The sequence below is a fragment of the Dermacentor andersoni genome, chromosome 4 (genome assembly GCF_023375885.2).
Source record: "Dermacentor andersoni chromosome 4, qqDerAnde1_hic_scaffold, whole genome shotgun sequence".
NCBI lineage: Eukaryota > Metazoa > Arthropoda > Arachnida > Ixodida > Ixodidae > Dermacentor > Dermacentor andersoni.
Window position 1 is genome coordinate 106,554,255 of NC_092817.1, and position 25,530 is coordinate 106,579,784.

Below are 25,530 nucleotides of genomic sequence, written 5' to 3' on the forward strand. Positions count from 1 at the left end.
TTTATGTTGCCGAGAGTACACTTTGTCAAAAGGCAGCCTTTGGGGCTCTGTGAAGGTCACTTGCGGTCTTGCGCGGGCGGTTTCCCTTAAATGTGCCTGATGAAGGCCTGCTATGATGGATTTTTCCTGTAAGCTGGAACTTAACAAAATATGAACCGCATATTTCGTTGAGATCGTGTCGGTTTTTATATCTTCTATTTCCATTTTGTGCACCACTGCAAAATTCTGCCAAAATGCCTTGCATTTATCCACTTTCATGCTGTAAGGCCTGGTGTTGGCTGGTAATTGCGCATTTCTTCATTGCAGTTTTCTATTTGAGCACAGATTGCATATTTCCGCACTAGCTTTAGTTTTGTTTCGCTGAGAAACCTTTGAATGTCCTGTTCACTGATTTACTTTTGAAGTTGTCATGGGATGTGATGGCTGTATAACAAATAAAATTCTTTTCGGACTCCTTTATGCATTATTAAAAAAAAATCAAAAACAAGCTTGCAGTGAATGTTAATTTTCTATTTTAATGTGTACACTCTATTTTAAAAGAAACGGTAAAGATACAATTAAGCTTGATGTAATGTAGATGTCACAGAAAATGTAGATGCTGGTTGATCTCTAAGGAAGCGTCTGGAAATGCGCCTTTGGCATAAGCTGACATTGGATTTGTTTTGCGCATAAGTTATATGGTGGTAGCCCCCCAATTTTGGTAAGTATCTGAGGAAGTTGTTGCGGATATGCATTAATGGATACTCGACAGAATTGCACAGGAGGATCCTGCTCAGTAAAGGTTGGATAGCCTTGACCACGTTCTTCCGTTTCTTGAATTATTTGCTTTACTTGTGCAAGGCGTTGTGCCCCGGATGCTTCATCTGGCGCATGTTACGCAAACAAACTTTGCTGGGTAAGTAAACACATTGCAGCAGTTAGTCTGGTGTTTAGTGGAGAGCGCCTATGGGAGCGCCTGACCTCCGCACTCATGGCTACTAGCCTTCAGTTCCAGTTTCGCTTTTGCAGTTCTTGGCACAATTGTAATCTATTTTATAGCAACTTTCTCACTCTTAGTAGTTGTGCACCTTATCTGCTTAATCTTAATATTTAGCCAGGTCTTTATGCTGCAAAGTAATGTAACCGCTAGTTATATGGAACAGTCGGCGCCTCCATGGTGGATTGCGCATAGCACGCATAGCAGGACTGCGATTGCCTCAAAAAAGTTTTTCAGCGTCGGCAACCATGGCTAGTCAGGAAAGATGGCGGGGCGCATTGGAGTTGTTTGTTGTGTTTGTTATGCGTGTTCGCGAAGTCGTCGTCCCATGCGTACTCTCTGTTGGTTTCAAGTGGACGAATGTGCTATTCAACAGGAACGTACAGTGACAGCTCTTCACCTACGTCTGCGATGTTTCTGCGCTGAATTCGGCGAAATAACGGTGACCGAGTCGGGTGGGAGTGGTTGACCCTCTATAGGGCCCCCCTCGACGATGGACCCCCCCGCTATGTGGCATCAAATTGGGGACGCTCGGTTTGACGTGACCTGTTCCTGCCCTCTTGGGCGTACTGTTTTTGACGCTCGTCCGCGCTGCCTTGTCGAGCCTTCGCTCAGACCGCAGTGCAATCCGCAGGAACTTTCGCTTTTGAGGGGCTCTTGAGCAGCGGACGTTTTAGGCAGAGGGGGCAACGCAATACGTGAGAGGAACCCGATATCTTTCCTGCTTTCCTGCCGCGGCGTTGTCGCTTGTTCATGTTCTCCGGCTGCCATTAGAGTAATCTGACGTCGCGTACTTGCGCAACAACCAGTTGAATGCCCGCACTTTAGTAAGCTTGAAGTAGCTACGCGAGACTTGCGACGCTGCATCTACTCAATCGCGAGTCGCAGTGCTGCCTACACGGTGCGTGGTTAGCCGCCCAAACTTGTATTCAGCCGTGCTCGTATTTCTCAAAAACCGTCTACCTCAAGCAGTCACAGCGAGGATCAGTGGTCTCTCTTAGTTAAAGAGAGGGAGGAAGGGGTGGCGAGGTTGGGGATGATGAAAACATAGATGTAATTAAACTTGTGCGTTTTCCGCCTGTCCAGAATTTACTGCACGTAGTTAACATCTGTTAACAGCTTTTTGGGGCTGCAACTTACTGGTGCTGTTATGTGTGCTAACTTACCCTTCGTTAAGTCTTGTAGTGTTTTCATCTCTGCTCTTCTAATGGGTACTTCAAGATTGTGTATAACCCATGGCCACCTACCTGTCTTTTTTCTCTCTAGGTAAGGATGGATGGAGAGCAATTGTGTGCCTTTCAAGATATGGATGGAAGCGAGCATTATTCATACTTTTATACAAGAAAGAAAATGGATGATGTCCTGATACTCGAAAGTGTAAAAAAAGAAAAATCCAGAACATCTTTCTCTTATTACATGTTGACTGTGTGGGAAAGTGTGCAAACTTTTGCCCTGTATTTATTGATCTACGTCAGGTGCGAGAACTGAAGCACCAAAGCTTAAGTCATTTCAGCTGTTGCCACTTCTTTGAACAGTGTGTCTGACATGTGGTTCTACTTGATTCCGGCATTTTCAGGAGCACTTTTCACATGTGACTGATGTTTTGTGTAATGCACCAGTGAGCCTTACACATAAGTGTGACCGTGATGTAAGGAAGTTTAGACACTGTTGTTTAGATTAAAAAATAGCCGAGATATATCCCAACAGGCACATCACAGAATATCAATAAGTGGTACAAAAAAAAAAAAAAAGGAAGGGAATCGCTGTTTTCTTTTTTTCTGTGTGGTGTAGTTTTTATGCAGTTAATATATCTAGGGAGAAGGAACTCGCCATGCCATGGCCAAAGGTGGAAGACTTATCTGTGCTTGGCATTCATGCATAGTATTCAAGTAATGAAGCTGATGTTGTGTATTCTTTTAATTAACTGGGGCACCTCACATTTACAGTGTGTGGACCATTTGTGGCAGCTCTTAACTGAAGTGTTATAACACCTATTGAAAGGTGTATGTGCACCGTATCGCCAGAAGTACTGCCATATAGTTCTAAAGGCAGTAAATTCAGCGCACATTGGCTGGAGCATTTCGGAGGATTATTAATTAAACCGCGGCCTAACTCAGCCAAGAGTGATCAGTTATCTAGATTTGTTGTGATGTACTTGCGGACAAAGCTTTAAACAAGTAGAGCTTGCATATATTTACCTACCGAAATTCTAAAAATATATATGTACTTTTGAATGCAAAAACTCATTTTCCTCTACTGTTATTTTCACATACAGTATTTGATCCTTTTTTCTAGTGCTAATACTTGTCAAAGAAACGCAACACAAGGCCATTAAAACAAAGTTTTGGGATTCTGTTACGAAAGTTTACACTTTGTCCATGTTGTGCTCATAGATATATGAGACATGCACCTCACAAATTGAGCATCTGTCATGCCAGTAGGTGCTATTTCCCCTTAATAGCCTAAAAACAGTGGGTGTGACATTGATGCTTGGCTGTGCTTCTTCAGCTCTATTTTTCCAATTTCTCATGTTCATGCCTTTTACAGCAGCAGTTTCTTGTTACATTATTTTCTTCTTTTTGTTCACCTGTACTTTGCATTGTGCTTCTTGTAAGATGTGATGACTGGCCTGTTTCTTTTTGCAGTAATCGTAGTTTCAGTACTCTCACTTTGCTTCAGTGCACAAAATGTAGGAGTCTGGCAATGCCTTTGTTTGTCTGCATTATAAACCTGTCAATACATTCTAGTTTGTTGCATATTGTAGGCTGTTACATTGCATTTACACTCACCTAGCACAAAATCCATAGATTTTCACATAATACATTTGCACTTGATGCAGTGTTAGTCTGGGATGTTTCCGCTTCTGCATGTAACATATAAAGGTGTCAATTTAATGTTTCACTGAGTAAGTGGGGACTTCACTAAACAAACATGTCGTAGCTTATAAACTAGCCTCATTAACATGATTGCCAGCATCCTGACTGCACCGTTTTTTATTGCCACCACTGGTGCAGCACACATAGATTTACTTAATGTTTTTCTAACAACTGTTGCACCCAAGTGCAGACAAGCCTGAAGCATGTATTCCTGGGTCGCATTAGTGGCAATAACGTTTGTGGTAGCATCAGTCCCAAGATTTTTGCTAAGCTGGGATGGTTGAGTATAACAAAGTTGACCTTTGTCAAGTTAAAAACTACACTGTCTCCATTTATGTTGGCGATTTCCTGGCTCCTATATTTATCCAGCTCTCCTTGCTTTCTTCTTTTTTTTCTTCATCTTCCTTTTTTTTCCTTCTTTGGAGTCCTGTAGCACATGTACCATTGGTGTTCTATTGTGCATTTTGCACGCATATATTTTCCTCCGGCATTAATGTGAATATACGAGAAGATTGCAACATGCTTACAGTATTTGCCAAACTAGGCATCAACTAGGGTTTCCCTTTTTTCATCTTTTTTTAACTTGCAACATTGAACTTAAGACAGAACATAAACAAAGGCGGCACATACAGAAAGCTTTTATCCCGTCATGAGCGTGCTGTTGTAAGTTTGAAAATGACCTGCCAGCTCATCCAAATTCATACACTGTTAAATGCCAACTTGCAATACATGTTTTAAGGAAATTTTGCACTTTGGCTTATCTGGTACACGAATAATAATCGGCATCTATACTGTATGCATTTCCTTTCTTCAATGCTGTGTTGCCTGAATACTTTCAGGTCGCAAATGGTGTGTGCATACCGGCATAACATAACATTCTCGAGAGGGAAGCAGTGAGCACAGCAATGCGTTAAATAGAGGAAGCATGCACGAGATTGATAATACTTACTGTTTGGGTTCAAGATAAGCCGCGAAGTGTGTAAAGAAATTTTAGAGTGCACTTGTATTGTTACCAATGTTGCTTACTCTTTTGCCATGGAACTAGCTGGAATGAAAGTGCTTGTAGCTCACTAGTGACGTAGTATGAGCTGCTGCATGATTGCAGCATTCTTGTGGTTTCTCAGACCAGGCTGCTCCACGCTTTGCCTTTCCTGTCAAATGCATGTGTGTTTTCAAAATAAGTAATAATTCTTAGAATCCTAGACAAAATAGTTCAGGGCAAAGAAATGAAATTTCTGCTAGCAGAACCCAGCTTTAGCCTCAATTAAGCATTCATAATGTATAAATAAGCCCTGCATATTTAGCTGGAGAGCCACAACATGCCGCCAGTTACAGAACGCTTTGTTCTTTTTACTTCAAGAACAGGGAAACCTTCAGTACCGTCTGCTATCAGTCCCTCTTGCAATACTTTCTGGTTTCTCTAACACAGTTGTGGGCATGGTTTTTAAGACAGTTTGAGAGTGCTGTTAAAGGTTAGCAAAAACGTCTTGCTGTCATGATTAGACAGTGCTTTTGTTTCAGTGGTTTAGAAGCGTTTTGGGGAAAGAGAAAGCTTGTATAGTTGGCACCACATTTGTTCTGGATGTGTCTGTTTGGTGCATTTTCTCACCAAGAAGGTTTATTGTACATTTGTTTATCATGTACAGGTTTCATGAAAAATCATTAACAGAACACAAGCACAATGCTTGCACATTCTTAAACAGTTTCATAAAAAGATAGTAACAGTAACATAGAAGTGTGCACAAACTGTCAGCAAGGCCCGTTTGTAGTAGGCCATGCAAAAAATTTTATAGTAGGTTGAATGTTGGCCATAAGGGTGTCATTATAAGATGGTGTTGCAAATATCGAAGTCCACACACTTGTATGCTGTCTGCACAGTTACCTGCACTTAATTTATCTGCTTTTCTGTCTGGGTTCCAAGCACTCGGACTCACTGTTGTATGCAATTTCCTGAATCACCATCTTTTCACGCTTAATATGGATATTTCAATGCTTTTAACTTAAAGGATACATTATATTCACCTAACTTAATCTGTCAACTCCCTGTTATTGTACCTTGTTCAGAAGTGCAAAGGATTATTAATGCAATGATTTGCACATTTGTGTTGATATAAAGGTAACAGTTTCATTATTTTATCCAAGTGGTCATAAGAAACATACTGTTGGTTTGTGTTCAGTCTTTGGCTGATAAACAGTACCAGGGGACTCCCGAGTTCTTAACGAGCACAGTGCTGCTTAGCTTTGGTAGTTTGATGAGACCTGCCACATTCAGTGTGAAATGGTTTGTAGCTCACTGATACAACACACACATTGATTCAGTGCACACATTGTGTTTACCTGTCCTTGTCCTTCATTTTTTGGTATTGTCTATCAGCTATATTATGCTTATAAAAGCTGAAAGCACTACTAAAAAGAATGCTTTCAAGTTCATGTTGTGAATACTAATTGGATGGTATTCAGTAATGATGATAGTGCATGTTTAGTGCCTTCTTTTGTGTTGCTCGTAATTGTTCATGAGAGGCTCATATACCTGCGATATATACATTTATATTTGTTTGTACTGTTATTGAAGCTAAATATCGCAATAGCGTACAGATTATAAAAACACATAGAGGACTTGAGGTGTTTTCAAAGATCTAAAAGGGTTTCTACTATCCTGTGTGCTTAAATTAGGTGTAAACATAAGTGGCATTGGTTGCATTCTTGTTGAATTTAAAAGTTTTTTCCTGTTGTATTGCAGTTTTATTTACTCTCTAAACGCTTTGGGATTTGATCCTTGTGGGGAGTATTTGTTGTATATGCCACATTCGAGGGCGTTCTTCTGGAGCTGTAATTTGTGTTAATGTAATCTGAATGTGCAAGAAAACTACTCATTTGAGATTTCTTTGTAGTAGCTCTGGTAGCTGTGTATTGTGTATTCAGCTTTGTTCTTCATCAGCAGTGTGCATGATCTGTGCTTGCATTCTTTAGTGTGATACCATGTCGCATTTCTTCAAGCTTTCCTACTGTGCTCTTCATGTCATGCTACTTTACAACTTTTAACTAAGTTTTTAGGGCTGTAGATAAGATTACGTGAAAAAGAAACATTATGCTTTCAAGGGCAGATGAATGAAACTGTGACCATGGTCACTTATATGTGAAGTTTACATGCAAAGGTCAGCGTGCAATATCGCAACGGAATGCACTTGCATTTAGCTCCTGGTGTTGCAGAGCAAGCAGCCTCATTGCTAAGCATGTAGCACTTTTCACTGTAATTGGAGCCTTGCACAGATCACAGATGTCCTTTGACACATTGATACCAACCAGAAGTGTTGCTTAATGCAATCATTAACTCGCAAAAGTAATTGAAGTGCTGTTTTACTTTGGCTTCACCAAAAGTCTGCCATTAAGTGTCAAATGTTGACTTCTCTTTTGTTCTTTTTCTTGCTTTTCTTTTGGAAATAGCCCTGTCGACACGAGGCTTTCCCATTGCACCCAGCCTCCTGCGTGCCAGCAATAGCAATGCAGGACGTCCATCAACGTCTTCGCGGCACTTCACTTCAACCGTTGTGGACATGCCGAAGAAGTTCCAGTGCCGACAGTGCCACTACTCGACCAACATTATGACCAACCTGCGACACCACGTGCGTGTGCATTCGGGAGAGCGACCGTTCAAGTGCTCGGACTGTGGCAAGGGCTTTATCCAGAAGATCCAGATGATCAAGCACAACTGCACCGCCCGGATGCGTGACCTCATCATGCCCACATCCACGGTGTCGCCAACGGGACTTCCGCCTTCATCGCCGGGACCACCGGCGAACTCACTCTTCAGTTGCTCCAAGTGTGGAGAGGCGTTCCTCCGCGAAGCGCTTCTTTTGCAGCATGTGATGCTCATGCACATGACACCATGAGCCAGTTGCCACCTTGTGACATAGTTCAGCTGGCTACGATGTAGTTTTTGTCAAGCTGGTTTGTCACTAGGTCAGTAGAATAGCACTGAAACTGAACAAAGAATGTTGATAAGAAAGGTGCCGATTATCAACTGGTCAGCTACATTGTGCAATGCAAAAATTATTGTGCAAGTACCTCTTTCTAAAAAAGGTGCTTGCCTCTTTATAGACGTTGTGCTTCACAAAATAGATGTCTGACCTTTACAGCGATACAGGCATTTTCAAGCTGCATTCACAGCATTGTTAGGGATGCAATGCCTTCCCAGAAAAGAAAAGAAAAAAAGAAACTCCATGAAGTAATTAACTGTCTCATCCAGTAGCCTATTTAGGAGATTTAGTGTGAATTGTAGTAGGAGCTAGAAAATGAGCTTATCATGTTTGTTTATCACGATTTAGTTCGGGCATGACCCAACATGGAGTAAAAGATTATTAGATCTGGGATTGAACCAACGACCTTGTTTTCAAGCTGAACTGAACACTAAACCACATCTTTGAGCAAGCATATATTCCACGAGACACACAGACCATGACCCGACAAAAAAAAAACTCATGAGCATTGGTGAGTGTGATGTGGTGCTTGAAACATTGGCGCTTGCGCACCACGGTATGCTTTTTTTTTTTCGCTCCATAAGTGCCATAAGTGTTTACATTGTGCTGCAGGTGCGTTACCTCTAGACATAGCCAGTAGCTGAGTGCTCATAATTGCTGTTTGCAGGAATTTAATGAAGGAAACTAAGAGTCACGGTAGTGTGGTGTAAGCTTCTTCTTTCTTTTTTCTAGTAGAATATGTAAAAATTCATATCATTGCTGCGAATCCTGTGCTATTTACATTTTCTTAAACATTTTCACGAAAATTGCAGAGGAAACTTTGGCAACAATGATAGTTGCATGAGGTAGTGTGTCGGAAATGTGCTGCTGTGATCGCTCTCGAGCCGGCCAACCTGTTGTGGTAGCTTAGCCCCTACGGCATTGGGCTACTGAGCACAAGGTTGCAGGCTCGATCCTGGCCATAGCGTCCACATACAGATGGGAGCAGAATGCCAAAGCACCTGTGTATTGTGCATTGGGTGCACATTAAAGAATCCCAGATGGTCCAAACTAATCTGTAGTCTGTCACTGACGTGCCTCATAATCAGATCGTGGTTTTGGCACATAGTACCTCAGCATTTAAATAATTCAGCTCTTGAGCCATAGTTTAGCATGTATCCTACAATGTGTACATCAGCTTGAAATGACCAAAAGTTTGTAGCCAGCCGAACGTCGCCTGCTCAGGTCATGTTTGTTTGAAACATGATTCAGGCTCAAGCTGTATTACCTTCGTGTCAGACAGTCAGGCTGTGTGCAAACCCTCTAATCAGATTGACCATAACATGCGGATCATTTGTATGTTGCTGCAGGCAGTCGTCTCCTGCAACTCCTGCTGTAAAAGAATACTACTGCACACATATTTCATGTGCTAACACTGTCCCTGCTTTGCACTTTGGGTGACACTACAATTGTGAGTCGGCATCTATCTCGTCATCATTCTTTGTCCTCTTTTTGTGCTGTTTTGTCATCACATTTAGTACTCGGCTGGTAAGCATATGTATTGTAGCTATGTCACCTTCAGTGACAGTATGCATATTTCAATCAAACACATGATAGGCTGGCTTTTATGACAGATTGTTGCTTTATTACATAAAAGTGTACATTGATAAAGCTTGTTCACTTTAAGATTGTTAGGTCTAGTGGATCTTTGCCTCATACTGGCCATTCATTCATGTGCACGGTTTTATATACAGTGGCTCCAGGTATAGTTGCACACTGACTGAGGGGATCACTGTCTCAATATATGTTCACGATCGATCTGCCTTGCAACAATTGGAAGTGCATGCCATTGTGCAAAAATGCATTATTCACGCACCTAGAAAGCTTATTTGACGTCTTTAGCTTGTTTAGAGATCTTTACGTGCATATTGCTGCCTTGTGAGGCCCTTTTTGCACTGTTAGCTAGATGCAGCTGAACCAACAGTGCGATTTAGAAGAGCGCTTGATGATCTGCATTCAAGTCACCGTTCACATCATTAAGTGAGCTTTACAGTATCAAAATTGTTCTGTAACAGATGCTGCCATGCATTTGTGAAGTTTGATTTACTAAGGGGCTGTATGTAGCACTTGCTGTAGAATGTGCGAGCCATCTACTGCACATTTCAGTACCTGGCCAGATTTTTAGGGCAGCATAGGCACAGCATCTTTGAAGACTGAAGCAAATATATGAACACCCCAGGCGCATTTCCACTGTTCCATCGTCATGATGTTCCTTATATATCCAAGTGCGATAAAATTCTGGGCGCACACAGTATGTTGTGGGTGCGAGTGAAAGCTTGTGAGGGTGAGCCAAGGATGGTGGCTCGATCTTACATGCACAAGGGAGGAAGCGCGCAGTCTTTCATCGTGCGCAAGGCACCAGGGAGGGGGGACATTCTACTCAGGCGGTGACTGTGTATGGTGCAGCTGAGCCCATCCACGCAGGCCCTCTCTTGAAAGCAATCTGCTGTGGGTACAGAGTCTAGACATGCTGAGGGCTGATAGCTTTGTGTGCATTGTGTTTTGATCACTTACTTTGCATTGAAGTGAGAGGCAGCACAAAGGTCAATTCGCTCGCTGCTGCTGCCACTCTTCCTCATGCCAGCGTTTCGACAGCGAGTGTCCGCTATCATCGAGGGAGATGTATTCATGTTTGCCTGTGTGCACGACACCATACTTGTTAATTTAGTTAGTAAGCGAATGTTTACAAGTTTATATGGACAATATATTTACTATCCTTGCTTCGTACAGCTGTCTAATAATTTGCTATCGCAGTTGATGCTGTGCCTTTCAGGCAAAACTTGTACTGTTGCACAAGGGGGGACGTACTTGCAAACTGACAGTTCGGCCTTCTTTGGAACGTAGCTAGCAAGGCATGCTAAGCCTTTCTTCTGGTGTGAGAAATATGCCACATTTGACTTTCAAGAAACAGATTCTACCGCTGGTGAAGCTGTTGCTTTGAGGCTAGATGTCTGTCTATGTTACCGTCATAGCTGGTATGTGCTTTTCCCTCTGCTCAGTGGTCTGTGGCTGTTAACGTCCATCACCATTATTGTGTGTGCTGTTTATTTGCCAATGCAAAAAACACATACAAAAACAAGATTTGATGTCGTTGGGTAAAATATGAAGTGGAAAGTTGCCTCAGGCATGCTACCAGTGCACCAAGTGTAAAGCATGTAGTCCCCTTCCCCCCCCTCCCCACATCAAAGAAAGAACAACCCTGGCAGGCACAGATCTCTCATGTGCAGTTCTTGTTAAATGTCTTCATAATGCTCACTCGCACTATGTGCTGCCTCCAAACATCACACTTAGTCGGAGTTGTAAAGTGCCAGTGATATTTAATGCATTACTGTTCACGATTAACACATATTACTACTTCAGAACTTAGAAAGGTACCTTCATTGGGTTGATTCTAACCATACAGGGTCTTCTATAAACTTGTGCAGCCTCAAGCAGAAATGTGGAGCCTTTTTATTACAGTAACCATTCCAATATCTAATCCTCTGAGGGCAGAATCTTTTCGCAAAAGCCATGCCAACTTGTTCAGTTCTTTTTATTGCAAGTTCCAGTTGCAGAAAATGATTGAAAGCTCATGAATACAACAAAACTTTATTGCTAACAATATTTTGTCTCAAAAATGCTTTACTTGCTCTTATAGTTCATGCACAAGTACACTATACAGTATGAGATAGAGAAAAATATATCAAAATGTATAGTTATCAATTTGTTGACCCAGAAACACATTTCATCAGAAGGAGAAATGCTTGAGCTGTTACTGTGATAAGATGTAATGCACGAGGCCATACTGAAATCACAACTGTGTGCCCCATTGTATGGGAATACGTGAACCGAAGCCAGAAGGCAAAGAAAAAGGAAACTAATTAATATCCTCTGAACTTTGGCCACGCAGTGCTATATCTAAGCTACTGGAAGCATGATTGAAACAGCTGTAAAAAACAATAGCATCTCCTCCACATAGACCTTAAAGGTATAGAAAACGATGTGTGCACGACCACTTGAGCAGCGCTCGGGGGTGAATGAGTCCAGTTGTGTGCCCCGATGTGTGGAAACACCATTTCAAATGACCTTGGGTGTCTCCATAGAGATGGCGCAACTTCTCACCAACCAGTGGTGTTGAATACGCACAAAATATCAAACATCAGATCGGTGCTGTACATGTATGTCAAAAACCCTCAAAGCGTTAAGTGATGGCTCAAAGGAGTGTCTGGAGAGCACTTTGGAGATTTATTTTCCATCGCACCAGTACTCCTGCAGCATTTAAATTTCTTCAGCATGGTCACCCCACTGCATAATTTATTTCTACAAAGTTTTAGTTCTACGTATCCAGTAGTTTGCAAACAATTTAGTCTCTTGGCAAGCATTCAGAACCTCGATTAGCACAAGCTTGGTATTTTCCTGTGGCATTCCTGAGGCTCATGCAACTATGAAAGTTCTCCCGCATGTATTTCTCGAGAGACTTTATTCCTACCAGGTTTTGTCTTGTTGAATCCATGAAGCTGCGGTGTGTAATTAACATAAACTTGGTGATTTTCCACCACACATCCAGTTGTCTCACACACACTTCTTTGGTCACACAAGACCCTTGACATGTATTATACCCCCTTCAAGTTTCACTGCACCAGCTTTAATGGTGTGAAGCATATTTGGAGCGAACATTGTTCACTGCATAACAGGCTTGCTGTAAAAAAAAAAAAGGCATTGATTTGTCTTTAGTGGAACGAATTGCTTGCATAAACCCTAGTTTTATCTGTTTTCAATCAGCCAAGCACTCCTGATCTTTTGGTATCAATCAGAGGTATGTAAATGCAAATAAAGCAAAAAGACATGTTCGACCTATTGAGGCTGAAGCTATGGCCGTGGCTGTACAGCAGGCTGCGCACAAATAATGGAGATTTTCTTTTAACTTGTTATGATCTTGATTATGCGTTGAAAACCAACACTTGGGCCATGGAAGAGATTGTAGGCAAGAACCCCTGTCATGTGCACTCCTCTTGTTCTGTGTTTAATATTTCTTGTGCTGTCTCCACAACGAAAGCCAACCAGCTTCCTCAAATCACTGCACAAGTGCTCTGGATTAGCTCGAGTGAACTGCTGTTCTTTAATACCTGCAGAAGGATTTTTAACCATGCATCTGTTACGCATACTGTCTTTACCTTCACTTAGCTGGTAGTCAAACCCACATTCGAATAGCTGGCACCACATCTTGGTTAGTGTGCATGGGAGAGGAGTGGTTGTGCAGAAAGGCAGGCTGCAGGCTGTGAAGTTTCTCATAGCACAGAATGATGAAATGAGTTCCAGGGAAGTGTGACAGAAGAGCATGTGACCATATCTTTTGAGATTACATGAAGCCTTGTCAGTAGACACACTGACAGAGAGCTATTGGCGAAACTCAGCCAGTCGTATGCTACCGATTTGTTGTCACACTGCGGCGATAAGGGATTGTACTGAATGGATGTTTATTAGCTCCAGTGTCTGGAAACGCACATTTTTATTGTGAGTCAGTACTGTTCCACCCACCTGTGTGTTCTTTGTGTGTGTGTGTGTACTTGTGTGTATGTGCATTCTTTTTGCTTCTACTGTGAAACGTTAATTCTGTATGCTCTTGCATTGACCAATGCAGATGTGATCGCAAATATAGTAAGGGACTTGTATCTTGGCTAGAATGCACGCTGGTTTGCGCTTGCTTTGATAGGAGGCCAGGATTATCCCTTCTTAATCCCTTGTTCCTTTGCACTTCTGCGAGTCTGCTTGTGCTCTAGGCTGTATTTGTTCCCTCACCTGCTAACCTTGGCATCTTGACTGTTCATGTGTGTGCTGCATGACTTCAGCATGTTCATTGTTCTTGCACCAGTGGCTTCACTGCCTCTTGATGCCTGTTCAATCCACAAGGAAACCATTTTCCAGCATCATGGAATGTTAGTGTTGTGATTGGACTTAGCATTTCAGATGTACCATGATAATTGCTCTGTCACGCCTATTTCACTCAGCCTCAATGACTGCGTTGGCAAGTGCGGCACTGTTATTCTTCATAAATGCTTGTAGAAAAAAAGGTGTTTTAGCAATTGTGGCCTGATGAAATGTGGCTTCACAAGCTTTCTGGTGATATTTTTCAGGTTGTAAAACGCTGATTTCATTTTAAAAAGGGCATCTCCATGCTTTCTTAAATTGAGTTTAATATTAAAGAGCCATATCAACGATTGCCACATTTATTTCTGATGCATGCTTAAGAATTGCAGTATCTCAAGAGCAATCCAGAGCACCAATTTTTTTGCATTGTCTTTCATGGCCCATCATGTTTTTTTGCTCTAAAACTGAATGAAACGTTCCAGACTCTACACTGAAAACAGGCCTACTACTGTCTTGGGTAGGGTGACAAAATGCGCTCCTGTGGGCCTGTATAAAGCTGCCATGAAGCATAAAAGTGTCTTTCTCACGTTCGATCAAAATGCACCACTGGTGTCGTGAGACAAAAGTCGCATTAATGGGCCAAATATAGGCCTGTTAGTAAATTGTATGGCATGCTTTTCCAATGTTTAGAAGATCAAAGTGTTTCCCATTGTTTTGGTATGCTCTAGAAATAAGGCCTGCCTTTGTTTTAGAAAGAGTTGGACTCATGCAGTTGAGAAAATTAAAGGATTGAGATAGGAGGACCATTTTAATGGACAAAAGATTTTTATGTGAGGGCCTGGCAGGAGTCAGGTAAATTAAAAATTCATGTCATGCGCATGTAATATTTGTTTTGGCTGTTGTGTGTAGTGCCTGTTCATTGTGTCAAAGGTACTCAATGTTGCCTGAGGGAATGGCACAATTCAGCAACATCAGTTGAATTGATCAGTTTTCAGTGGCAGGCAACAGCTACGTTAGAAATGTGAGCTTGGACTTTGTCAGAGATAGCATGTTAGTTGTACATTTGTGGAACATGCTTTTCATGTTTGTCATTTGGCTATAAATGCTGGAGAAAAGTTAACTTCATGCAGGCCTGATTGTTCGCCATATGGCTTCACCATCGTAGGGTATGTTTAGCCACCACGTCTGGAAAGGAAAGCCTGGAGGCAAGTCGTGCAATAAATGCAACGTACGAGGGATCTAAGCTGAACTAGTTGGTTTAGTTTCTATATGGTGAACAACACAGATGACGGCACAAGTGATATAGACGGAACAGTTGCGCTGATTATCATATGATTTTTGCTCGGAGTTGTGCAGTATATAAGGCATATTGCACGGAAGCAGAAGGATATTCATGAAACCTTATTCTAGCAATTTATAGATAGCTTTATGCTTTTGTGTGATCTGCCTTACGCATTGTACAACTCCGAATAAAAATCATTTGATAGTCAGCACATCCGTCCTGTTCATACTTGTCCTGTCATCTGTATTGTTTGCCATGTTAAATGCGACATGGCTGCAGGATCAGTAAGGACAACACCTAAGTCCATTGTAAGGTTTTGACAGTTGATGACGAGTGTTAAAACATGAGTAGATTTTGTTTGTTTTGGCAGACTTCATGCTATGCTTCTTTCTTGGCTGATTATTATCATTTTTGACAAAAATGAGAAGGTGGGTTGCTGACCCTGTCATGAACAGAATAAGGCAACAAGCTTTATCTGCAAACTTGTCTGCAACCTGCGCCCCCCCCCCCCCTACCGAGAGTCCTACAGAACTGTCATAAAGGTGTAAATATTTGAAATATTTGATTGACCTTGACTTGTATTTCACAAAAGTTCATTCTTTTGCGTGCTATCTAGCCAGTTACGTAAGCTCACAGTGTAGTTAACTGCATACACAAAATGTGAATTTTTGTCATTCTTGAGCTGTTTTAAAGTGAGAACTGCTAAAGAAATGTCTGTGGCTATGTTATGCAGTGAAACTTTTGTCGTCATGGTTAAGCTTTATTATCGCGATAGCGTTAAGGAGGCCATGTCGCAGAAAATCCAGCGTCCCGCATCTGGCAAAAAAGATTTTCGAACCACATACACCCAGGCCTTCCATATGATGCAAGGAATTGACTGAAGTAATTGAAATTTTCAAGCTAGAATACTTAGAAAAATCATAAGCTGCAACTTGCACACAACCTACAGACATGATAGCTCTTGGATTGCAATTTGACTATACGAGAAAACATAATTCTGTTACGCGAAAACTCAAAGAAACCCCTTCACACACACAAACCGGCTGTGGCGTCCGGTAATTTTTCACGCGCCAGCGGGATGGGTGTCTTGGGGGCCACATAGCGGTGCACCCAGTTTCTTGCATTAACTCCAGCTGGCATTCGCCTGCGCCACATGGCGGCCCATGCAAGAGGCCGTGGTTCCACCGCAAAGCTCGCCTTAGTGCATAGCGTTCGCGGCAAGCATTTCCAGGCAAACATTACGGTCACATACGCTCCAGTTGCCGGGAAGCGTGAGAAGCAGTCGGGGATCTTTGAATGCTATTGTGTTCCACTCTTAAAGGCAAAGCTTTAAGCGTCCTCCTAATTTTTTTCCGTGTAATAACCATAAGTAGTTTATTTTACAAATCTTTAGAGCCTTACAAAAAGCATTCAGAGAATGGACTACAGTTCTTTTATGCAGAGTTTTTTTACCAAGAGCTCAAGCAGTACGCAAAAATCTTTTCCAGCCTTGCCAGTATTAGTGAGTAAAACCAAATAGACGCTTCCCTTTTAAAAATGAACTGCTCATTCTCTTGCACTGTAAAATACATCTTTGTTTCTTTTAGACAAGTTTATGTGCATGTCTCAAGTTAGTGCAGTGCTTGAGTTCTTTAGAATGAGTGCCGTCATTTACATTCAGCGTCTGATACTCCGCGTTGTTTTATTCATTGTAAACGTATCTGGTCTCTCTTTGACCATGACTGCAGTTGTTTTGGCAGATACGGTCATTCTTGCCTCCAGTTACATATAGGTAAAAAAATAAGCCTTCCTTGTGCATCTGCAGCAGTTGGCACTTCTGGCTGGATGCTGATGTTTGCTCCTTACAAGTTAAAGCTGTGTGTACCAGCATAAATTAATATGCAAATGAAGAAGTGAAATCATAGACAACAGTCACACATAATGGCTTAATATTCCAATGTAGCATTAGTAATATTGAATTGCCTGAAGGACCGTAACGCTGCGTTTAAGAATGCAGAAATGAAAAGACATGTTTCAGTTTAGTTTGACTCGCTCGTGTTTCAGTTTGTGCTCTCAGAACATCTGTTTGTAAAACTACTTACATCAGTCTCTCTGAGAGGTATGCACTCTTTTGTTTCGTTAATGTACAAACAGTTTTTTTAGAATTAATGATCAATGACTGTGTCATTAATTATGTACTTTTGTCATACCTAGGCATATATTGATTGCTGAGAACAAGTTAAACCAAGGTTCACAGTCTACAAGACCTTCTTTGTTTTCCTCTCAACATATTAGAAAAACATCTCAATACATTCATGACTGTGCAAAAGTCTGTGTGTTTACATGATACAGTTTGTTGTCTCAAGGTGCAGTTATTTTGTGTGCACTAACGCAGTGTTGTGTTTTCATTAGCATCCCCTTCTTTTTTTGTGTATGTCCTTCTTGTTCCCCATGTCAAAGACTATATACTCAGGTTGATTCTATTTATGATGAAATTTCTCCCATAACATCACATGTTGGCAGTATGTGCTCGGGCTTTGTTTTGTTGGTAGCATTAAAGCTCACACCTAGATAAGTTGTACTGATCTGGTACTGTGTGTACAAGGACTTCCAGCCTAGCCAGACTGTTTTAGCAGGCGTTACACCAGCTTGCTGTCATTTTGTTAGTCTTCTGCTGTTCATCTGTGTGTCCTGTTCAAGCGCTTCGGGATTTGATTGGGGAGAAAACGCAGAGGCGTACTGGAGATGTATAGCTGCTGATAGGCCACTGCACATTAGCCCTTGGCCTGGACTCATTGTGTCATTGTTGAGTTCTGTGCGGTTGGAAGCATGTTCTGTCATGTCAGCAGTGGGAGCTAAGAGCTTCCTTTAAGACTATGCAGACTACTGTAGAATGGCACTTATATTCTGCCAATAAAGGCTATACTTTTGGCATTTCATACCTCCTCACTCACTGTTGTGCATTTTAGTGTTATCGTTCTTCTCACTTTCAGATTTCATTCTTATCTTCTTGCCTTTGTTTGACTTTGGAATGAAATCATTGTTTTGTTCTGGAAATAAATTTAGATATAGTATTAAAAAGTCCTCTTTTCAAATGTGGGTTCTGGCCAGAGGTTTTCTTAGCTGTAGCAGTAAAATGAAGTTGGCATGGCATTTTTATCAGGCTCTGATCATAGTGATTCTGATGTGCTGCTCATCTTGAGGTCACTGGTGTTTTTAGAAGTGCAGGCAAATTGTGTAGTGGTTTCCACTATTTAAATGTATGCCATATGGCAGTTCGTAGATCACGCGTTGCTTGTTGCCATGACAAGGCGAGGCTAACTGCTCCAAGTAGTCTAAATGCAGGATTATGTGGGACAGAGATGCCACACACTTCTAGTGCTATGAGGCAGATTGAATGCTGGCCACAGGGAGTTCAGTTCGTGATGAGGTTATGCGTACGTCCTTAGGACTGCTGCAACCACTGAAGCCGAACTCTCTCTGGCAGGGACACTTCGATTTTCGGTGCTGTGCAAAAATTGGGGTGTTTAGTAGAACTTTATTAGAGCTCGATTCAGTGGCATGTGGTTTGAATTTTCCCTCTCAGATTTTACTGCTGCTTGGCATGTCTGGCCTCGTAACTAATATTCTGGAAAATTGTGTGTATGATTTGTTCCATTTATCTCATCCTCATGGCAGGAATAGCATAATACAGTTGACTGTTTGTTTTACTGCTTTGCTTGTTGTCTAATTACATGCATAATAATCACCTAGCTCACTTGCTCACCACATGCTGTTGCGTTCACTAGCATATGGGCCAAGTGCACCCAAGAAAATGTGTGCTAACAGTAAATGACAGTGTCAAGTGCACCAATTGCACTATAATATGATTATTGTCAGGAAGTATAATTGTTCTTGCGCCATTGCCTATATTTCTCATGTCTGGCACACTTTTCGTTGATTCCCTCCTAGTCGTGATGCGAGACATATTTTGACATAATTTGTGTTGTTTTAAGTGCTTAGCACATGCGCATTGTAAAAAAATTTCTCTGGGTGAGAAGGTGAATTCCTGTCATACAATTCAATGATGCAGACTGATTCTTTTTTTTTGTTCTTAATTGCCTGTCTTTGCTTTATTAGTTTATTGTGTGTCTTTTGCTTGAGGGTACATGTATTTATGTTTGCCTTTTGAACTTGTGAGAGTTGATTGGAGGACAGTGGGAGATTAAGGAAATTGTTTGGGTTTATGTTAGTCTTCCCCTATTTTCTCTATTTTACTTTTTCAAACTATGTTTTGTGTTTCTGAAATGTAGAACTCATTTTTACATGTGTGTCCTTTTTTAAAAATGTTCTGCCAGAAAATTTCTAGTAACAGTTGTGTTGATGTTGGGGGATTAAACAGGCATTCTTACTTTTAAGACAGAATGGTAACCAATGCTCGGCACAAACATTTGGCATTTGCAGACTAAGTGGACTTGGCTGTCTCATAAGCTCTATTGTTCTCTCATTTGTGTTCCAGTCAAATACTTCCTCAAGTTCATGCACTGCGGGACAGATATGTGCTCTCTTAGCTGTTTCAAGTAATTTAGAGCGTTCTCTCTCTTGCCATCTTTAACCCTTTCAAATAGGTAGAATTTTTCATTGCATTTGGTTCCATGTACCTTATTCGAGTAAGGGAGTAGTGCTCCTTGCATAAGAAGCTACAGTATTTTCTAAATGTTACCTTTTATTGACTTTGTCTCTGCGCTGTGGTAGTTACTTTCTGTTTAGTTGCTTCTGAGGACATAACAGAATGATTCCTGTTCTGCATCTCCTGTGAGCCTATTCTTTGTACTTTCTGCTCCATCACTGGCTATAATGGTGGACCTCAGTCAATACCAACATTAGCCACACAGTGTCAGAATTGTTCACAATTAAACTACAACAATCATCATACTATTATATAAGTCTTGCACACCACTAAGGTGCCGTCAGTTCATGTACTGAGCAGGCTAAGGTTAGGAAGATGCCACCATCTTTAACAATGGGAAAGTTGAGTCCTAATCATAAAAATGCTCACAAGGAATGCCATATGCATGCCCCAAAGAGCCATAACTGTCAGCGTTTAAGAGCTCAGATGACATTGAATTGATGCCATACTCTCTTCTTCAAATCGTATCTTGAAGCACGAGTTGGACTAGCAACCAGTCGTATGGCTGATGTAAGTGCGAAAGCGCAGTCCACCAATTGCTTTCATTTGTGCAGTACTATGGCATGAACTTCAAGACAGACAAAAACAGTCTTGTCATTAAAGACTGCTCACTACTGCGCTCCCCTAGTTACCTCCTATAACTGTCGGGCCCCATTTCGGCCTTTACCTATTGCGTCTCTTCGTGTGTGGGACTTTGTTTTGAGACAATGTACTGTTGACAAGTCCTGTTTTTGACTCTGCCGAACCTCATCCATTCAAATCAATCTTCAACTGCTCTTGTCTCATCACTGTCAAACCTCCCCTGCTTGCCCTTCCCTTCTTCATCGCAGGTCGCTCCCTGCTGGCAAGAGCCATGCGTCACATGCCACTGGTCCCACGCATGACGCTTTCACACCAGCGCCTGGTGGCGGCTACCCGGCATCAGCAGCAGCAGCAACCCACACACCGCTTCCAGTGCACCTACTGCTCCTACTCAACCAACTACCAGACCAACCTCAACAACCATGTACGCGTACATACAGGCGAGCGGCCGTTCATCTGCCAGCACTGTGGTCGCACATTCAGCCGGAACGAACACCTCAAAAAGCACCGGTGCCGTGCCGCTGAAGCAAACAGCTTCTCGACGTGACGGATGCCAACAGCAGCCTGCGCACCGCATTTTGGTGTTAAACAGCAAACTGTTTAGCTCAGCAGTTTTGTTTCAGACTAGTTGATGCGAGATTACATCTTGAAAACGGAGCTCAAGTGGAACCTGAGCACAGAGGGGCACAGTGCATTCATTATCATTTTGTTCTTCTGTCCTGGAGGTTCTGTATCGGCGCTGTTTTCATGGTGTTGACTCATTATAAAATAATTGTGTGCATCCTTAAAATTGGTTGAAACAAGTGCTGCTCAAAAAATGAATACTGATCATCAACCACATTAATGTGGGTAAACATCCTATAGGTACTATTGCGAAGACAAAATGTGAACAAGTTAACGCAAGCTAGCATACATTCTTAATCCATTGCTATGTTCTTCACCGCTTCGTGTAGTATGAGCATTGATTTTCGCTTTTAGTTTGAGGCCTGCAAAATCTTTGGTGAGTTTGACTTGTAAGCGATGTTTTGCTTTACACTTTCCTATAGCTGTTTCGTTTGTCCATAGTTGTACAGTCTTTGTCAAAAGTACATGGTCAAAAGTACGTAGGCTATGCTGCCTGCAACTGGCAGGCTGACTACATGCTGTTTAAGAGAGTTCCTGTTGTATGCCATAAGTTCCAACTCCCTGGAGAATGAAAAGAACTTCGTATTTACCATTCAGAAGTCTGGTGTGTCGGGAGCACCATGGAAACTGTGCCGCACAGCCGAGTGACATATTTGGTAAAAACACGATGCTGCCTGTATACTTTTGACGAAGGCTGTACATATACGGGGTGTCCCACATAACTTGAGGCAAGAATTTAAATATGAAAGGCGAATCGGAAGCGAATAGAACCAAACGCATACTATTCACAATAGCCTATAGTAAGTCAGACAATTTGTTGTTTCCCTATAACTCGCTAATTAAGTTTAATTACCCAACTTTTTAATTATTGGCTGAGGACCCCAAGTATGATATGCATATTTGTAGAGCACCTTTAGAAACCACCAATCGAGTTGTTTCCTTTACGATACGTCTCAAGTAGTTCTTTTTTCCGGGTTGCAAGGAAAGCCTGTGAAATATTAAAAAAGCCACTTGACAGAGTGTTTGTGCAGTGGTATTGTGCTGCTCTCAAACGTGCGTTCAGTGAACAAGGTCGGCTGCATCGTGACTGGCAATGAGGAAGCGGCAGGGCGTTCTTTATCTCATTGGCAGTGCTCGGCCAACAGCATGAATTTTCGCCGTCATCTGACGGGAGTCGACCTTGTTCACCGAACGCGCTTCAGAGCAGCACGACACCACTGCGCAAAGTGCCCCGTCATGTGGCTTTTTTCATATTTCGCGGGCTTTCTTTGCAACCTGGGAAAAGGACTATGTGAGAGGTATCATAAAGGAAACAACTCGATAGGTGGTTTCTGAAAGGGCTCTACAAATCTGCGTATCATGCTCGGGGTCCTCAGCCAATAATTAAAAAGTTGGGTAATTAAACTTAATTATTAGTGAGTTATGGAGAAAACAAGAAATTATCTGAGTTACTCTAGGCTACTGCAAATAGTATGCGTTCGGTCCAATTCACTTCCGACGTGCCTTTCATTTTTAAATTCTTGACTCAAGTTATGTGGGACACCCTGTATACGTTCATGCATACACGGTCATAGAAGGTATAAAACAGAAAAACAAAAAGTAATATCTCATTACTTTTGTCATTACATGAACCCCAGAGCCTTTTGAGGCTCTGGGGTTCATTTTCCTGCCACGGTGGCCACATTCCGAACAGGGGAATGCAGGACTCCCATGTACTGAAATTCCTCCGTGCATTAATTAACCATGTGTTTAATCTAATCTGGAGCCTTCCTCCACCTGTGGCATCTCTTGTTGCTCACGGGTAGCCTTAGAAGATAAAAACATATTAGCCGTTTTTATATTTTTATGCCTGCATATATTTTTATGCCTGCAATATGCTAAATAGGGTATTTTAGATAAATTAAGGGTTAATCCATGATTAAAGCACAATTTATGACATATGCGGCCAAAAATAATGTCACAAGAAAGAAAGGAAGGAAAACCTTCTTGATATTTTTTTTTCCCCGCACTTAAGAATCGCATTCTTTGCTTTATCATCTGGTAGGCCCGGCTTACACCATCCAGAGTTTGTGCTGATTATGTAGTGAGCCATGATGTAACTGTCTCAGAGGAATTCAATTTTAGTAACAAGCTACTAGTCCAACCACTTGTGGCTTACAATGCGGTGTCATTTCTGCAAACACATAGTGTCTTACATGCAACCGTTCCCAGAGACAGTGACATGCAGTCACATTGCATTCTCGCTTATTTCGAGACTGACACTGAGTAGAATATGCCAGGCTCTTTAGAACATATGAAAGGAGGCAGAAATTGACATCATTAGAATGGGAAGAGACACAATAAACCATGGCATAAAAGACTGTCTGGGCTAAAGAGAGCATACTGCAACCATGTTAGAAACATATATTTGATCCAACTGGGGTTTGTGTCCCAAACATAACTTGTCTCTGTTGGTTTGAACTGCTTTTTACTGGCTTGGGAATTTTATCGTTGTGACATGAAACAGTTGAATCCATTCCAGTTCTTTTTGTCTGTGGAGCTTAACATGAAAGCCACATTGAAGCCAGTCATTGCCGATGTTACTTTAAGTAACAGTACAAGCACAGCAGCTTCTTTGTATTGCATCTTTTGTCTCATCTCTCGTAGTTATTGTGTGGGTATTTGCAATCAGGAAATTGCAGTCCGTTGCAGGTGTGTTTTATCAGATTTATGCAATGCTCATCATATTTAAATTTTATGTGCTGCCTGAAGTTTAGTTACGATGCTTGCATTCAAAACAGGAATGTTGAAGAAATACATTTGAGAAGGCATAGGAGCAAAAACTGTATCCAGCAAATCAAGGAGCTTTAAACTACAGTTTGGCAGCTGAGCACTTAACTGCTCAGGTAATTTAATGGTGATATTAGTTTAATTATTTTTCCTAATGACTCAGAGGTATTCAAGCCAAATGAGCTAGACAAGCCCTCGTGAATCAATTTTTGCATCCACTTGCAATGTAACGAAGCTCAGCAATTCGCTCTAGCTTTTTTTTTTTCCTTTTCCAATAACTGCACAGCTCTTTGTGTTGAGATCACCCATCATTTGTTGCAACAAGTGTATGTTGGGTACAGCTTTAATGTTTGTTAATCTGCAGAAAAACCTTCTTACACGAGCAAACATGAACAAGCTTCCTTTTCGTCTGAAGAGGCTTCTAACCTGTCAGTGTTTGTTGTTATTTGCAGCGTTGGTGATGTAACAGTAACACGAACCGTTTAATCAGTCTAGTTGTTATTTATGTGTTGTGCGTATAAATCAACACCATTGATTAATGAATTATTCGGTTGACCAGAAGGTGGTGCGTAATTGAGCTAAAAAATCAGCATCCAGCCCTATTCAAAAGGGGATAGTGTTGTGTAGTTGGTGAGCTTGAATAGAAGAAATCATTATTGTAAATAAAAAAAAAAAGCGTGGCTCAAGAAAAACAACACAGCTGTATCTTGCGCTAGTTGACACTCGCAAGGCTTTTGTTTTAGCGGTACTTGAGTCTTACTGATAGTGTGCGCTGAGAGTCATGCCAAGTAATTGGGGAGATTGTCGCATGATGCTGAACATCCAGACAGCATCACATTGTGCATGGAGTCTTTGTGACTGTTGTGGGCCTGGGAGTGGCTGTTTTTGAGAATAATGTACCACACTGGACAGGGACTATTCACTGGTTCAATTGGATAAGCTTTGCCTTTTACTCTGAGTGACAGGCTTTTAGTTTGAGTGGGTGAGTGTGCGCTTGCTTCTCAACGAGGTCTGCAAACTCGCGCCAAGCGTAATGGGGTCTGTCAGCTTGTTGCATCCGTCTTTTCATATTTAGACATTTAAACAAAAATAAGCAATCACTAGGAGGTTGGTGAGCTAAGCAGACGTAGATATCCTGCCACACAGGTATATGAGACAGTTGTTAAATAATATTGCTGCCTTGTATAATGATGGTTAGGCAGTACTTGCCGTAGTGGCTTCTGCAATGGGCGCAGAGAGAAGCAAAATGAACATTAAAACATTCTAGGGTAATTTTGTATGCATATGTTTTTGTTGTTTTTCTGCGGTGAAAGCTACACAAAGGCTTTGAGACTTTACAATTGTGGGGAGGTCTCTGGTTTACATTTATCGGCACTTCAAATGATTTTTGCATTTGCCTTGTGCTCATAGATTTTGCGAGTATTGTGTTTTTTCCTGTGTATCATATGTGTATTTTATTATTTAATGTACAGCAGTATGCTGTGGCTAGGTGTATAGTTAGAAAGCCAGTGGTGTATGAAACTGCATCATTGCATTTTCTTTAGTTTTATGCTGTCACATTAACTATACTTGTTGCTTGAGCAACGCTTTTATTTTTAGCTGCTTAGGATATGACTATGTTCAGTGTAACAGTGCTGCATTTTTGAGCATCAGTGTGGTGTGGAGTACATGTTTGGTAGTCGCAGGGACTGCATTTTCGGTTGGGAATGTTGGTGCGCCTCCTTTCACAGTCATGCGACAAAGCTGCAAGAAGTGCTTTCTTGCTTGACCTTTTGATCAGGGCAGTCGTTGAGATTGAGCTTGATGCTGAGCTCAGTGGTGTGACATTTAGGGACACACAGTGCAGGGACATGTGCATTCTCATGATCGACTCTTGAATGGCTGACACTGGCCTCAGTGTCCACTTCTGA

General features: G+C 41.6%; 1 long non-coding RNA gene across 1 annotated transcript; it reads left to right on the forward strand.

Annotated features, from left to right (window-relative positions):
• The first annotated feature begins 1,250 nt into the window (after positions 1-1,250).
• On the forward strand, positions 1,251-17,925 carry LOC129386293 (uncharacterized). Its single transcript, XR_008613741.2, has 2 exons — positions 1,251-1,877; positions 2,243-17,925. It is a non-coding gene; the product is annotated as an uncharacterized lncRNA (long non-coding RNA).
• The last annotated feature ends 7,605 nt before the right edge of the window (positions 17,926-25,530 follow it).